Source organism: Ostrea edulis, chromosome 1 (genome assembly GCF_947568905.1).
Source record: "Ostrea edulis chromosome 1, xbOstEdul1.1, whole genome shotgun sequence".
NCBI classification, from domain to species: domain Eukaryota; kingdom Metazoa; phylum Mollusca; class Bivalvia; order Ostreida; family Ostreidae; genus Ostrea; species Ostrea edulis.
The window spans coordinates 66,616,481-66,635,008 of record NC_079164.1 but is presented as its reverse complement, the minus strand read 5'-3'; the positions used below and the strand labels follow the sequence as shown (position 1 = coordinate 66,635,008).

At 33.3% G+C, this 18,528-nt stretch overlaps 1 protein-coding gene across 8 annotated transcripts in view; it reads right to left on the bottom strand.

Moving 5' to 3' along the window:
- Positions 1-17,349, bottom strand: part of LOC125646803 (mitochondrial coenzyme A diphosphatase NUDT8-like) — a 24,357-nt gene extending 7,008 nt beyond the window's left edge. For 2 of the 8 annotated variants that reach the window (XM_048873349.2, XM_056157177.1), the window contains exon 1: positions 5,353-5,408. The gene's annotated coding sequence lies outside the window, so the exon portion shown is untranslated. Of the gene's footprint in view, positions 1-4,916; positions 5,409-16,621; positions 17,081-17,206 lie in introns of those variants that run through there. The other 6 variants (XM_048873365.2, XM_056157184.1, XM_048873358.2 and 3 more) reach the window with 5 other exon arrangements.
- Between the last annotated feature and the right edge of the window lie 1,179 nt (positions 17,350-18,528).

The window sequence follows — 18,528 nt, the reverse complement described above, 5'->3', positions numbered from 1 at the left end:
CAAGAGGAAGCCTTTGACTAAATTTCAGCACGATATCTGTATCCATAATGAAAAAAAAGCCCCGAAAACTGTTTGACCTATTTTTAGCCAAAAAGAAGGTCAAGGATGGACAAATCCACCTGAAATGCAAATTGAACTTATATTCCTCCAAGAGGAAGCCTGTGAATAAATTTGAGGGCAATATTTGTGTCCATAATGATACAAGAGCCCATGGGCCACATCACTCACCTGAATCACTTTAGCTCATATCTAAAGATTTTTCCTAAATATTTGCATGTAAAACTTTGATCCCTATTGTGGCCCCAACCTACTCCCAGGGACCATGAATTTTACAAACTTGAATCTGCACTATGTCAAGATGCTTTCATGTAAACATAAATTTTTCTGGCCCAGTGATTTATCAGAAGATTTTTGATGATTTTCCCTATATATTTGTATGTAAAATTTTGACCCCCTACTTTGGCCCCATCTTACCCCTGGGGACCATGATTTTTACAAACTTGAATCTGAACTATGTCAGGAAGCTTTTATGCAAATGTAAACTTCTTTGGCCAAATGGTTCTTAAGGAGAATTTTTTTTATTTTTTATCTTTTATTTTTTAGTTATGTAAAACTTTGATCACCTATTGTGGCCCCATCCTAGCCCCAGAGGTCATGAGTTTAATAAACTTGAATCTGCACTATGTCAGAAAGCTTTCATGTTAATCTTAGCTTTTCTGACTCAGTGGTTCTTCATCAGAAGATTTTGCCTATATATTTGTAAAACTTTGATCCCCCATTGTCGCCTTAACTTACCTCAAGAGGCCATGATTTTAACAAAATTGAATCTGCACTATATCAAGAAGCTTTCATGTAAATTTCCACTTTCTTGGCCCAGTAGTTTTTGAGAAGATTTTAAAAAGATTTTCCCTATATATTTGTATGTAAAACTTTGATCCCCTGTTGTGGCCCCATCCTACCCCAAGGGGACATGATTTTAACAAACTTGAATCTGCACTATGTCAGGAAGCTTTCATTAACATATCGGCTTTTCTGGCTCAATGGTTCTTGAGAAGGAGATTTTTAAAGATTTTGCCTATATATTTGTAAGTAAAACTTTGATCCCTTATTGTGGCCCCATCCTACCACCAGGGGCCATGATTTTAACAGAATTGAATCTGAACAATGTCAGGGAGCTTTCATGTAAATTTCAGCTCTTCTGGCTCAGTGGTTCTTGAGAAGAAGATATTTAAATGACCCCACCCTAGTTTTGCATTTTTGTGATTATCTCCCGTTTGAAGGGGGCATGGCCCTTCATTTGAAAAAAATTTGAAAGCCCTTCACCCAAGGATGTTTTTAGCCAAGTTTGGTGTCAATTGGCCCAGTGGTTCTGGTGAAGTCGAAAATGTAAAAAGTTTACAGACAGACGGACATACAGATGACGGACAACAGGCGATCAGAAAAGCTCACGAGTTTTCAGCTCAGGTGAGCTAAAAAAAAGGCCTGGAAAACTGTTTGACTTATTATAAGCTGAAAAGTAGGTCAAGTATGGGCTAATCCAGCTTAAAGTTAATTGACTTTCTATTCCTCAAAGAGGAAACCTGTGGCTAAATTTGAGGGCAATATCTGAACCCATAATGAAAAAAGCCAGGAAAACTGTTTGACAGACAGACCAATCCAGCTGAAATACAAACTGAACTTGTATTCCTCTGAAAGGAACCTTATGTGTAAGAGTAATATCTGCATCTGTAAAGAAAAAAAAGTCCGGAAAACTGTTTGACCTACTTATAGACCCTAAAGTAGGTTAAGGATTGTGACCAAATTTCAAAGTTGTACATGCATCTGTTACGGAAAAAAGTCCAAAAAACCTGACCCTGGACGAACGGACAGCCAGCCAGCCAGCCAGATGGACAGTGCCATAACATAATATGTCCCGTCTAATGACAGGCGTATAAAAATGAAACATCCAAAATTAAATCATAATTTTTATGTACTTGTATTTTACTGAAGAAATCTTTTTGTGTAAATGTTATACCAGACATGATGAATTGGAGGTTGGGGCCTGGACTGTCCCCTTTTATTAATTTACTTTTCCTGTTATTTTTACATACAAATCCCATATTTTCTACATGCAAAGTTTGATTGATTTGCTGCCCCTTCCCCTCCTTTTCACTTTTAAAATAGTAGTGACAGGTAGTTGATGTTTGAAGTCCTCAACTGAAGAATACTTGCAATGAACTACCCCCACATACAATTTATAGGATATTGAGATTTGGGCAGAAGTACCCTAAATCTATTTACAATCTTACTTGTCAAGAATTTCATTGCAAGTGAACTCTGGTTTCCCCCTCCCCTACTTCAAAAAAATTATGCTTACGTACTTGTACATCTCAATACTCAGCAAATTTCATAATGAATTCCAAGAAAATCAGACTGCAAAAATAACGAGGAAACCTGTATTTTGTCGTCTTTTCATTTTTCCTTATTTCGCGACAAAAAGTCGCTCATCATTTTGTCGTCTTTTTGTTTTGTTGTCTTTTCGCCTTGTAAAGATGAAAAGACACCAAGCAAAACGACGACAAATTAGGTCGCTAATTTGCGGGTTTTTGTTTATGACCTTTTTGCCTACATTTTGTTGTCTTTTTTTCTTTTTGTAATTTTGGGGTGAAAAGTCGTTAATTGTCGTTTTTTGTCTTTTCGCCTTGTAATAACGAAAAGAAGACAATTGTAAAGTGGCACAAATCAGCCACCATATTCATCTAAAGACAGTCATCATTTCAAATAATACATCATTCCATTGTCAATAATAAACAATGTGTCACCTCATTTTGTAAATTTCTGGACGATTTCCATCAATTTAGCGTGGTATTGAATGGTGCCAGTTATATCTATTTCTGGAAAAATCATATCATGGATTGATTTAGACGAGATTTCTGACACTAACCGGAAATAATATTGAATTGAAGCGCAACTGATGCGGTATACATTTTCTACATAATTTATAGAGGCTTGGACAGAAACTAGGGGGATAAGAGAGGCCGAATATAAATTACCCCCTCGTTTCCACAAAAATTAGTCCCAACCCCATGGACTAGGTAAAAAATATCGTTGACTATTCCAGTTTGCAAACACCACAGGAGTTTGAAATTTTATCAATAAAGTCAATAAAATTCACTTGATTGACCAAGCCATGAGCTATGCGTTAGTAAAGCATAGCTCATGGCTTGTTCAATCAAGTGAATTTTATTGATAAAAGGGGTATAGCGCACTTGGTATGCAATTTCGCCGACATAAATACTTTTTTCTTGAATATACTTTTTTACAAATATTTTGCAATACAATGCTAGTTTATACTTGTGTTTACCTAAATTACTCAATAAAGATATCTATATGTTGATAGTATCTATATTTGATGAGCATAAACATCACTGTGATTATATAGAGTATATAGTAGATGTAACGAAATGGGCCTAAAAATTGCAAACTGTTGCATAAGGCCACCCTAAACCAGAAATAAAACACTGAAATTGTTTTACTTGAGTATGGCTGTGCATAAGTCCATTTGAAGAAATTTGGTTTAAGGTGGTCCTTTTGTTCAAAATGGCAAAAATATGACAAAAATCGTTCTCAAAATTTACCTTGAGATTTAGCAGTCTGTCAAATGTTAAACCTTTAAACTTACATGCCTGGGTGGCCTAGTGGTTTAGGTGTTCGGTAACCTTACACTTAAAGCATACATTCCGAGTTCAAGTCCCAATATTTTCCCTTTCTATTTTTTAAATTTTTTTTGCTTTCAATTTTTGGGGGGGGGGTCGTTTTCTTGAGGGAGAGGGGGGGGGGGTTATAAATGTGATACATGTATATTATAACAAATATTAGTCATTTTTATCATAAATAACTTCCAATATTTGCAAGTTACGACTTAAAGAAAAGGAATTTATTCCGAGATCACTGTAGTTCCGTTTGTTTACACTAGCATGTTCCTGTGTGCACAGGATTTTCAAACCATAATGTGGCTGACGAAAAGCTTTACAAATACTACAAGAAAAGGGGCACAAATTCACAGCATGTAATAAGTAAAAATAGGTCAATTAAGGGAGGAAAAGAACTGTTTAACTTCTCGAAAGTAAACATAAAAACTCGTGTAGCAACTGTCGTATAATATTTAGCCAAAGCTAAACACTCGAATTATCAACCAAAGGCAATTGAACTGATGAAATCTATTAAAGGTGCTGCAACCATGTCAGAAAAAGACAGTGAGCTAAGTATAAATGCCATAATAAAGGGTTGTTGTGTGATATGAATGCACCTTTTCAAATATTGTACTGTTCATTATTCCACATAGGAACGTGGTTTATTGATTAAAGAACGACTCATAGAAATGTCAATAATGCTAAACTGCAGCAGTTATTTATCTTGGTTAACGAAATATTAAAAATGTTGGCCTTATATATATTTAAAAATAACACTCCAGTTTATTATTAGAAACCGGTGTTTTCCTTTTAGATTTCCGAGTCGGCCGTTTCGTCAGTAAAAGCGCTATACCTCTTTACCTGTGATAACACATATTATACCTCAGTATGAGAATTCTATGCAACGCGTAATCTGATTGGTCTAGACAGTCACGTGCCAGGGAAGACAAAACTTCATATCTCCCTCTCAAACATCATATCTCCCTATCATATTTCCCCTTGGGCAGCTTCGTGCATTTTCCATAAATTTAACGTCAAAGTAGACGAAGTGTATTGTGACGTCACAATAAGTCCGAGTCATTCTACTTTCATAGTTCGTAAGGCACAAAATATGCGGGTCTCTGATATACAGTTTTTAAAATCGACTGATTTTGGTTGATATAAAAACATGCAAGTAAATCAGCATTCAAGGAGAATGGAAATACAAAAACTGGTTATCATATCACTGTGTTTCGCTGTTTGTACCTTCTATATATACGTTGACGGCGCGATGTTACTGTTAGGGCGATCTCAGCTACATACATGTAGGCTACGATGTATAGATAAGTAAACGCCAATCTCAAATACAATTTTGTAGTTTTGCTTTGTTTCGGTATAATAAACAATTTATTGCATGAATGTTCGGGAGATATGAAGATTTATTCACCCAAGAAAAATCATATTCCCCTCGGGCGTTGCCCTCGGGGAATATGATTTTTCTTGGGTGAATAAATCTTCATATCTCCCTCACTATCATGCAATAAATGTATATTGTAAACTAGGCTAATCTATTTCAATTAAACCCCTAAAAAGTGACTGCGATCGCTCTAATGACAGCTCCGTTAAAACGTTTTAGGTGTTTCACATTAAAGGACCCCACCTAAGATCCCGGACTGGTTGATCATGATAAATTGATGATTACCTAGGCCTAGTCCTAACCTTTGAATATTTTTTTCTAATCTTGTAGGAAACACTCGCTGCTCCTTAACATTAAAACCATATCGATGTGAGACACAATTTCCGGATAAGTTAAAGCAAATTGAAGTTGGTTTGGATACAGAGGCTTGCTCCCATTTGAAAAAAAAAATATTGTAAATAATACTATATTTCAAATCATATAACGCACTAAAAATGACCAACGATACTAACAATATCAAATTCTTCGGGATTTACATTTCGCGCCACGTCATATGGCTGGAAGCTGAAAATCAAACAAGAGTCCGAGGGTAATTGTTAATTGCTTGCTAAGATACTATGAAGTTAATGAAAATCTATGAAACTGAGCTGAGCTAAACACAGATGGAAGAAGATGGATTAGCTGACGTGGTATACAGTATTTCATTATCCCTTACTTCGTTCGTCCGAATATGAATTAATCAAATGCTGATTACCAAAAAATAAGAAACTCATCTGGTATCAGTAGGATAGCGGCTCGCTAGAACTTCATTATACTTTACAAACGTAAACATATCACACTTTTTCAACAGGAATGATGATTATCAAAAATAAAACAAAAGGTACATAGGTCTCATTAATTACTTAAGATGGAGATTTTAATATATCATAACTCATATGTACATATTCACATATATAAACAAGTCTAAATCAACATTATGTCTCTTCTTTAATTCACACACTGCCCCAAAGAAGCTCAAGAAGAAGTTAAAAATGTTCAATTGTTAACGCAAGATGACGGACGACGACCAATTGCAATACGGTCACCTGAGACCTAAAAATCGTAGAAACGACTTTCTAAATCGTAGAAACGACTTTCTAAATCGTAGAAACGACTTTTTAAATCGTAGAAACGACTTTCTAAATCGTAGAAACGACTTTCTAAATCGTAGAAACGACTTTCTAAATCGTAGAAACGACTTTTTAAATCGTAGAAACGACTTTCTAAATCGTAGAAACGACTTTCTAAATCGTAGAAACGACTTTCTAAATCGTAGAAACGACTTTCTAAATCGTAGAAACGACTTTTTAAATCGTAGAAACGACTTTCTAAATCGTAGAAACGACTTTCTAAATCGTAGAAACGACTTTCTAAATCGTAGAAACGACTTTCTAAATCGTAGAAACGACTTTCTAAATCGTAGAAACGACTTTTTAAATCGTAGAAACGACTTTCTAAATCGTAGAAACGACTTTCTAAATCGTAGAAACGACTTTTTAAATCGTAGAAACGATTTAATAAATCGAAGAAACGATTTATTTTTATTTTTCTGCTAGGTAAATTGGCACGAATACGCCGTCGTACAAAACCATGAAGAACACAACATACAAAAATTTAAAACACATAAAACATCTTTAGTTTTACATTTACAAACAAGAATTTCATTGGCATGTTATTTTTTGCTTATGTTAAATAAAAATACTGAAACCAAAGGACCAAAAATCCACCAAAAAAATGCAAAGGTAAAAAGACTTTAATGTTTTTTAAATGAAACAATGAAATATCTTTGGGCCATGACCATAAAAATATCAATAGATGAAAAGAGATAGGAATATAAACACTTAATACCATAAAAAATATTTCAATATATTACATAATTATAATTATTTAATTAAAATTACCCGTTTTATATAAAAATCATTAAGATTATATATTTCATTACGATATCCTTGTTTGGGAAAAAGAGGATGCCAAAAAGACCATTACAACAAAACGAAAAAGATAAATATTTAGAATTTTAAAAGACCATAATTTATGAGATTCATAATTGAAAAAAAAACCAAAACATTTTTAACATTACATTAGCATAAAAAATAGTTATGCAGCTAAAGGACAGAACATATGAACATTAAAATTACCAAAATGTAAATGGAATGGGTGAGTAATAAGCCTGAAAGTAACCTTACTCTAAAAGTTCTAATCTACACAAGATCAAGCTGTATTCACTGGACACACCCGTCTGGCGGGGGAGGAATAAGCCTGAAAGTAACCTTACTCTAAAAGTTCTAACCTACATAATATCTTAATAATAATAACTTTATTGCGAAAGAAGTACATCTTATAGCATTATAACAAAATCGAACATGGATAATAATTACAAAGCTGAAAATAAACGGCCAATTCTTACAAAGTCATCTAGCATACAATAGTATATACTAAATACAATAGTATAATGATAATACAAAAGAAGAATGACGATACAAATTACATATTATGGACTGTTCTTGGTTCAAGAGCTTTACAAATAAATTTTCCCAAGTTACAGAGTTCTTTAACATTGTTCACACTTAATAGTTGTATAAATTTGAACATGGAGGGTTTACTCCAGTAATACTTTTTCACTAATTTAGCTCTAATCTGGCAATATACAGGGCAGACTAACAAAAAGTGGTATTCATCCTCAATTTCAGTGATACATGTTTTACAAAACCCTTTTTTACGTGGTTCATTTTTATGTCTGCCAGTTTCTATGGATAAATTATGTGATGATAACCTTATTTTAGAGATACCCTTTTTGTACAATATAGGAATAGATTTTTCTAAGTAATATTGCAAGCAAAAATTATCAACCAAATGTTTGTAAATAGTGCATTTTGATTCATATTGCATGTTGCTATGTAAATTTTGAATAAAATGATCCTTCAATCTTTGTTGTATTATTGGCAAACAAACATGGCTATTTAAGTTATGTTGATCATGCCACATATAACTAAGTCCCAAACAATCAAGTTGTTCCTTGATAAAAGTAGCCCAGTTACGACTTGTATGCTTTGTATTTTCACAGATATTGTATAAACATTCATATGCAGCATTAAGTATACAATTTTCAGACTGCAATAGTTTAAACCAAAACTTGAACATTCTCAAAATACGAACATGATACAATGGTAAACGCCCTGTTTCAAAATATACCATGGCTGTATTAGTGTTTTTACGAACACCAAGTGCAAATTTTAAAAAATCCAGATGAACCTTTTCAATGTCAGGTGCTTTATGTAATCCCCACACTTCACATCCGTAATTCAAAATACTACAGACATAGGTATCGAAAAGGGAGAATAAGGTACAATGATTTAAATACAATTGTTTTATAGTTGATTTTAGGGTAAATAATGCTTTGCAACCTTGTGATGCTAACTGTTTCTGCGTTACCAAAATTTACCATTAAAATTAAATAAAACGCCCAAGTAAACAAATTGATCTAATACTTCTATGCTTTCATCTTTTTACAACCATTTTTCATCTGTGCGAATCTTCCCACCATTTCTAAATACAACAATTTTAGTTTTTGCTACATTAACAACTAAATCCCATTCATCTGTATAACTTTGCAGTGTATTTAACATATTTTGTAGTTCAATAACCGATTCTGCAAGCAACACCATGTCATCAACATACATCAAAATATAAAAACTTAATAACTGTAAATCAGTCAGATGATTACCTTTTTTGATAAATTCAATTTCAATGTCATTCACATACAATACAAAAAATAAGGAAGACAACACTTCTCCTTGTAATAGACCAATGTGATTTTCAAAAAATTGTGAAATGTGACCAGAGGATTTTACACAGGTTCTAATTCTACTATACATGGGGCGAACAATATTAAGCAGCTTCCCTTGTATACTGTAGTGTTTTAATTTTCTATACAATTTTCCCCTGTTAACTGAATCGAATGCCTTCTTATTATCAAGCTGTATTCACTGGACACACCCGTCTGGCGGGGGAGGAATAAGCCTGAAAGTAACCCTACTCTAATTTCTAACAATTTACTAAGTGAGGAATATAATACCCTGAAAGGGTCAGGAAATGTAACTGATCTATTGTGATTTAGGTTTTTTGAATTTTGTAGTCCTGTCCACTATTTTACGTTTCGTTTGTCCTATCTTTTTTCCTAATGTTCTTGGTCGAAGTATGGTCATTGTCCCGTCTGTGGAAGTTATTGTACGTTTGTCTTGGGATATATGCTGTTGAAATCTCTTGTGCAGTCTATTTCGTTCATCGTTTGTCTTTGTTACCCATACCAATTTTGAAACACCAAAATGTGTGTACGTTTCCCCCAGTGTAAATTGTCCTACCCCTACCAGTGATTTCTTAAGGTCTTTGAATTGAGACTTTATCAGAGTTGTGAGAATATTTATAAGATCCAGCAGTGGTTTTGATTTTCAATCAATGGGTTGTTTCAAAACATGGTTTAAGGATTCAGAATTATTATTTGTCCATGGTTCATCAATTAAATCCTGTCCGATTGGATTATTTACGACCCGATTATTTACTTTTTCTTTGAGATTTGTTCGTAGTTTTTTGTAATATTTTAAGAACTCCTTAGAGAGGTCTTCGACTTGTTCAGATTTATAATAATCAAAACAAATGCTGTCATCAGCATTGATTAACCCTTCATCACTGAAAATGAGATATAATATTTTTTGTCTATCTGTCTTGTCTACACTATCGTCAATTAGTTTTTGCTTTGTATTTTGATACAAATGGCGTTTACAAAGAATGTGGTTTGACTCAGGAAAACATTCAGTTATTGCTTTAACGAGAGCTTTCTCCTCATCTGAACCAAATATCAAATTCGACTTGTCTTTGTCTGAAAGTTCAGTCCTTAAATGGTGAAAAAATTACTATAAGACTCAAAGTCACTGTTGTCATGAATGAATAAAGGTCCAAGAAATATTGGCGGTGCTTTTGTTCTATCCCTTATCACCCTAACTTGCTTATAACATGTTGCAGTCACGTGCATGTCATATAGATTAGATGTTTTGTCCACACCTAAAATTGTTTTTTGTTTTGAACATATTTTATTGTACATACATGATATACAAAAGGATAAAAAACAAGTTCAAATAACTTACGAGTTCTTCTCCTTAAAAATATAACAATATAATATTGTAGAAAATTAATGTACACAAAATATAAATTGAACATCAATTGAATCGATCTTTTGGTTTCATGAATAAACGACTGAACATAAGAAAAAATACACTTGTTTAACTCAAAAGATAAAGCATCATTACCTCATTTAACCTCAGCAAGCTATCCATTAATTTATATATAGCATTTGAATATTTACTGCAAATAAAGAAGAAATGATAAGCGTCTTCTTTCATACCTAAAATTGTCTGTCCACTACAGCATAAAGTTTTAATGTCAGCAATTTGGTCGTCAGTGTAAAGAACTAAACATGGTGCTTTCCCCTGATCTCTTATAATAGATTTTACTAAAGAATGGCCTGATGCCACTAAGAATGTATAGGAAAAAAAGTCACAGGAAAAAAAGTCACGGATAAAAAGTCACAGGAAAATAAGTCACAGGAAAAAAAGTCACAGGAAAAAAAGTCACAATATACATTTTGTATAAAAATCACATAGACGTAGGAAAAAAAGTCACAATATACATGTATATTATGTTATATGTATAGGGAAAAATTCATAGTATATATTTTGATAGAAAAGGGTCACATATACAAAAGGGAAGAAAGTCACAGTATATATATTTTGAAAGAAAAATACATGTATATATAGAAAAAAGTCAAATATTATATAATGAGAAAAGTTTTACTTAAATTTGATTCAAAGTTAGAAGATTTGCAACAGAGTTCATATATTTTAATGTTAAAACAAACAAATAACCCCAATAAAAAGTAATTAACTTTTAAGTATTTACAACAGGTGTTGACAGGTACTGTTGAGATCAATTAGTGGCTTTACAAGGCACCTTTCCCCTTTTCTAGACAGTGTATTTCCTGTATAAGTAGACAAAATGGCATCTTTACAATCTTTGAAGCCATACATAGGATGAAGGAAAAAATATTGTGACCTTTTTTCCTTGGTATAGGCAAAACAATCAAATAATTTGAACAAAACACATTGTGACTTTTTTCCTAGGTGTGGTCATAGGCACTCTTTATACATATTGTGACTTTTTTTTCCTGTGACTTTTTTTCCTATCCAGATTGAGACTTTTTCCTGTGATTTTTTTCCTGTTTATCAAACAGATAACGCACGCGTAACGTACATTTCACGTTTGCAAAACTCATTTTCCATACTTAATTTTGGTATATATATATATATATATATATATATATATATATATATATATATATGTGTGTGTGTGTGTGTGTGTGTGTGTGTGTGTGTGGAGTTTTGTCATTATTTCCGCTCTGTTGAGCGACATTTTCTGCAAATGTGAATGGAGATAAAATTGTCTATGTGGGGCTATCATAATCATCAAATATTGCCTTAAAGCTGACATGAATTAATACATATAGTATAATTCTATATGTCCACCATATTTCTCTGCTAATCCGCCATATTAGTTGGATATTCTATTGTTATATGTATCAGGGTTCGCATGGCATATAAGGGGACGAGTTTATCTACGCTTCACTTCACATCAGTGTCTTCGATTTACCTGTGCGGGTAGCTTCGACAGGTAAACACGGACATCTCCGATACTAATTTATAGGACATCAAAAAGAAATGAAATCACGTTTTGGAACACCACGCAGTGCTAAAATTTACAATAAACATATCGTACAGTAGTAAATCATTCTAAAAGTTTGGATAAATAAATATAGAATGCCTTTTCTTTACGTGAATGTACGTACATTTGCAGTAAATATGTCAAATTTCATCTATTATCTATTGATAAAATGGAATAAGCAAAGGGTATAAAATCTATACCATTCACACTTACTTCAAGCAAAATGCAAATACATAAATACTACTGCACTTATGCACATGACATGTATGCTCGCCATGAAAATGCATCGAATGCGGACGACTATTTACCTGGGTCTACTCGTAATATCTGTAAAGGATCGCAGATGTACGTGTACACTTGTCGAAAATACTCTAAGTAGTAGTAAAACTCCCTTTATTTGCATAATCCATGAAACAAAACGATAAACTCCATTCGTATTCTAACAGTAAATACCATTGGCCATTGTGCAGACTGCGACACACTTAGCCCGTGCCGATCAGCTATCTTCAATCAGGGGAAGTATCAGAGTATAATATTTACCATGCATTGTGCATGAATCCTTATACCCTATGATTTACTGGTCAGAGTATTGCAGATTTATAAATCAGGAAATCATTTAGGTACATAAATTGTTTATGCATAGATAATTTGCATATACAACACTGTACGAGTGCATGGGATATGAGAGAGAGAGAGAGAGAGAGAGAGAGAGAATTCAACCGATGATCTTGTAATAATCGCGCTCTTATTAAGACAAATGATATCGTTAATTCAATAAAAGAGAACCGTAACTCAATATTGCTCTCATTGATTGATAATACAGATTTATTTGATTCATTTAAAGCACGCAATAATTAAAATTTAAACACATTTTTAAATAATGTTATTTTCAATTACTTCATTTTATGCTTATTTGGCATTCAATAGATCTTTTATATATCTATGCCATTTTGCTTTCTTACATTTTGTGTTGAACTCGACGCAAATTAATTGTACTAATGCAAAATGTAACAATCGAGTTTATCATATTATGCGTCGTTATCAAGCAAATAGAATCAAGGTGAGGGGACATGAGTGGCTATCCCCCACCTTTAATAACAATATCCATTATTTGTTATTTTGTAATGCAAATAAAAGATATACTGGGTGACTTTCAACACGAATTGATATGTTGTTGTTTCAGGCACGTATACAGGGGGTTGGGGTGGGCAGGGAGGCTGGTCTGCTCTCCCCCACGTTTTTGACAATTTACTTTTTCTCGTTATTCTAACATGCAGTCAGTATTTTCTACACGCGCAGTTCAAACTAATCTTTTTTTAAAAAAAAATTGTAATGAATTCAATTATAAGCTTCAACTCCTGTAAGTTTCCAATATATTGTAATTCACAAATTGTTAAATAGCTGAAAATTTTTAATGCTTGTAAGCTTACATTTATATCAGTGATCGATTTGCTTTCCTTCTGTGAAATGATATATTGTACATTGAAGTCTCTCTCCCTCTCTCTGTCTGAATATGGACACACATACACCGTAAATAATTATATGGTTCCCAAAGAGACAATAAAACTATTTTCGTATATATGTTTCCTTTTATATGTGTCTTTGTGTAATCAACTGTTTATTATGGATTGCAAATGCAAAACCCGCATTTTCACAAAGGTGTATATTTCGATCATTATTCCCTTATTTGTATATCCAAGTTTGTATATGATCATCAATAAATTTTTAATCGTGCACGCAATATATCCAACCAGATGCTCAGTGTATATGATTAGATTCCCGATTTCTATAAACTGCAAAACCTCGACCAGACAAGCATTCAATACAGGAAAATTTTTCGACTCTGACATCTCCCCTGATTGAAGACACCCTGTTTGGCACGGGTGAAGTGTGTCGCAGTCTGTACAATGGAACGACAACGTGTGGTCAAGTTCTAACGAGATACAAATGGAGTTTATCATTTTGTTTCGTGGATTTATCAGAATAAAGAGAATCTAATATTTTCGGTAAGTGCACATCTCCGATACCTGTTGAGTAGACGTCCGTATTTGATACGTTTTTTTTTTGGGGCGAATATGCCATGTGCATTATACATTATGCATATGGCATGCACCTGTATTTTGCAAGAATTGATATAAATAATAGATTTTATGCTCTTTGATTATTCCATTCTATCAGTATGTAATTGGCAAATGATTTTTCCGCATTTATTTCATAAGAAACTGCAAATACTTGCATACACTTGCAAGTATGCAAGAAAAGCTCTTTTTTTTTTGTTTGTTTGCATTTTTGTCAAAATTATCTAAACTTTCAGAATGTTGCATTGGAAAACAATAAATATTTTGTAATTTTGAGCAAAGCATAATGTTTTTTAAAATATGATTTTATTTTTTTCTCATTCCCTATACATTACTATCGGAGATGTGCACTGGTCGAGTCCACCTAAAAAAATCACTCAGGTGTGACAATCACATTTGAGGTATATACGGGTAGAGTAAATTAGGCTACCTGAGAGAAATATGGCGGATAATATGAGAAAGGTGTACGTATTAATTCATATCAGCTTTAACAATAAATATCAATTGACCAGGGAGTATCATCGTTTTTCACATGAAAGGGAGTCGGAATTACAAATTGAAAGTTTTGGCTTCTCAAAACATCTTGACAAGCAGAAAAAATGGTGGATAATTTTTTTTATATAAATGCTCTATCGTCTTTATTCAGAACTCTCGAGCTATAAATCGTATTTGTAAAGGATTTGATAGGACCACATTGAAACATATCTAATAGGAAAACCATCATTTACAAATGATATTTCATACAACATTTCACGTTCCTTCAATCTAGCATTGCTAACAGACGTACGTGTATGTTACAAACAAATCTCTGATAATCTAAATCTTGATTATAATCAATGCAAACAATATATATTAATGTTTGGAATATTTGACACTATCATTCTCTGACAGTGGAAATAATGTATCATGATTGACGGAATGTAAAGTTCGATCTTCAATACAATCGAGTAGTTTATGATACTATAAGAAATGTACGTTACAATATATAAGGTGCATCCCCCCCATAATGTCGTAATTATATGTAGTCAGAACCATCATCTACTATTTCAGAAATGGGAACAATATCGTCTAAAAATTGGCATGTCCATGTTAAATTTGTTTACATCACCAGATTTCAAAATCAGTGATCTCGTCAAACTTGCATCTAATTACTGATTTTTGCATTGTTTCTGATTTCCTTCGAATCTTAAACATAAAGAACTTCAAAACCACGCAGTCATATACTTTGTGCAAAGTTAGAAATTTTTTAAACACAATTTCGTATGATTTGGTAACGTATACTATTCAGTAACGTAGGTTTCGAACAATACATTGTTGCTTAAACAAAGGTTAAGGACATTTCATAATTTTTTTTATATTCGATTACAAATACGCAAGATATATTATACTATTTTCACCAGGCATGTATTGCATTGAAAAACTCGTTTTCTCAAAACATGACATAATGTACGTTTCATTCTTATCCATACGCTAAAAGAACACAATAATAAATTTTGGATAAATCAAAGGCTATATTCTCTTTTAAAAATGAAACCTATGGATAGGCGACATGACTTTTTAAGATACACATTTACCAAATTGAAAAATACAAAATAGAACTTATTTTTTAACTCATTCATGCTATCTAACTTCATCAAAAAATCTCACATAATGTTGTTATGCGTACCTTTTATATATCACTGATAATGAAATATAAAATACCTGCTCTGGCTTGTAACGTACGTTTCATTTCTGTACATAACGGCAATCCTTACTACAGTAGTTGGCCATAAGTAAGTTCACAAAGAGAATTTTCTCTATATATTTAATGCAAATCTATCTTTTTTTTCAAAATCTTCTCTTACTTTTTTTTATTCCAAAATTACACATACTTATATAAAGAGTATATACTCTCAAATTAAAATTCGTGTTAAAATCGTCATATCTTTACAATATATCATATATTTATTCTTAAATTATCAGATGATACTGTGAATACTTCTGAAATTAAATTAAATATTAAATAGTGGACATTTTCTTTGGGGACTTGCTTATCGCCCAGTACTGTATATTATGTTTACATATCAATGAATAAATATATGTAAATTTCCAGTTATCAGGTTATGGCAACCATTTCTTTTCAAAATTCTCATGAAACTTCTAAATGGCATAGGTAAGTACTAATAAAACAATTTCGTTTCTTTAAACAAAAATAAGAGAAAACAAATACTACGTTAAAGGAGCCTGCATGTACATGTTTTTTTTAATACTTGCATACCATACTTACTACACTATAATTATACTGATTTGATTACAGTTTTATATGTATTCACGCAACAATATCATTTTCAGCTGTTTCTGAAACAGTTGGGTTAACTTATCTAAAATATCATGTTAATTTAAATCCTGTCTACAATCGGTATTTCATATATACATGTAATTATAGATGTATGCAGTGCAGAGGTGTGAACTTTGCCAGTATTAGTACCTCTGAATGATTGTTATTTATTTTCATTGTTATAATTAATTGCTTGTTTAACCTGTGGTGACAAAATGACAGGTGATGGGGCATCAACTTACATTAAAATATAAATAAATATATATATATTTGAATTTATAAACTTAAAAAACCCACCAACATTTAAACTATTATATCATCGTCTTTAATTTAATCGGGCGTGGTATACCTTATAATACGTCACAAGTAATGGCGCCGGATGTATTGGATTTTTCGATGAATTGGCTGTATAACGGTAACGGTACCAATTCAGTGTACCATTTTTTTTTCCAAATAACCATTTCTCAACCCATCTAAGAGGATTCCGTGGGTATGTGATCGCAGTATTGGGTATAGTGTACTTTTTTCTGCGGATAGCGGTTTTTCGAGTGTATAGCAGAGATTCCTAGCACCGGCCCCTCCTCTTCCAGTCCCGGACTCACAGGTCTCTCACTGAACAACGATACTGGGTAACGCCGACTTCAAACCAATGCCAACACTAGGCCCACAAAATAATTGCCGAGTCCACCACGTGGAACACCCATGTACAGCGCTGTCTCACGTGTTCTGATTCCCACGCCGAGCACCTACTGAAACGCTGAGAGTACTGCTTGATATGGCCCAGATAGCTTCTTAAATTCCCTCTGCACTGAAATAGCAATTACTTAACCTAAAACCTACACACAAAGCGACTTGGTTAACAACAAAATTGAAAACACAATACACGAGAAAATTATCCCGAAACCTCGCAAATATTTCACACAAAAAAGCTTACCGGCTGGAGGAAACCAATGCCCACACAGTAAAATGTTTGTCTCCCTGGCTACCCATTACCCAGACTAACTTCTGGAATTCGTCAAGAAAAGATCCCTGCTGGACAGTATGAAAACGTGGCCGCACGCTTGACAAACAGCCACTACTCTGACTAACCAAACCGGTATCCTAAAAATAGCCTTATCGACCAACACTCACACTACGGAAACACCTTACAAGAATAAACAACTATCTACAGACAACACCACAAAAACTAACTAAAATGAAAATTAACTTCATCACAATGATAAAGAAAGTAAAGAAATCCCCTAAAAAGTCATTATTTTTCCTCAGAATCTCCAGAAGGATTTTGATGAAACTTGATAAGAATCACGCTCTAAAAATTCCCTATAAGTATTTTTTTGGGGTTCGAATTCGTCAAAAGGTATGCCACAGCGGGTACCCTGAATCTGTGTTATTTACAGATGTATAGAAACGGCCAATTGCTCGGAAACGAGTTTGGATGCATATGAGTTTACAAGACTGCTTTAGTATATAGTGATATCATACATGTAGCTCTATTTGTAGAGAGAAAAAAATAATGTAAATTGTCACTGTATAGGCCTATATAGATCTTTTATATATGGATGGCAAATATAAATTGCTGGGCCATGGGCTGTAACCATAAAAAATCTCAAAATTAATACGAAAATCTAAAGAATCTTTAAAAATGAATATTTTTACATACATGTATATTTGTCATAGACGTAAATAAAGCGACCACACGATGCTGAAGAAGAAGTCGACTGAGCCCACACTCTTATTGTAGTCAAGAAGATATGAAGCGCCACAGTTTCCTCGCTTTGCTATGGTTTCTACCACATGTTGCAAACAATTTCTTTAGTAACTACATCAAATATACTGAAGTTGTAAGTAGCAAGCTTTCTGCTGTAGTATAAGTCAATTACTTGAGCTTTAGGAGTGACAAGTACCTTTTGCAAATCAAAGTTGATAGTTTTGATCATCACATTTTCAGTTGATTTGTTTATCTTCTTGTTTTTCCATCCTTGCTTCCTGCTTTAGTTTTTCCAAATACATGTACATCAGAAAATGCGCATATATCATTCTTTGGCCTATGAAACCATACATTGAACTCGGTACCGACTATTTTATCATACAGCCAATATTTCTGTGCCTCTTCTTTACATGGCATCGAGTATCCCTTAATACTCTCTACCTCAATCAATGGATACATTGTCCAAATTGTCACCCCTCAAGGAGTAGAAATGGGGACTCGAAATCTGTTCCGATCCCCGGGAGCCACCTGGTGGTACCACTACAACC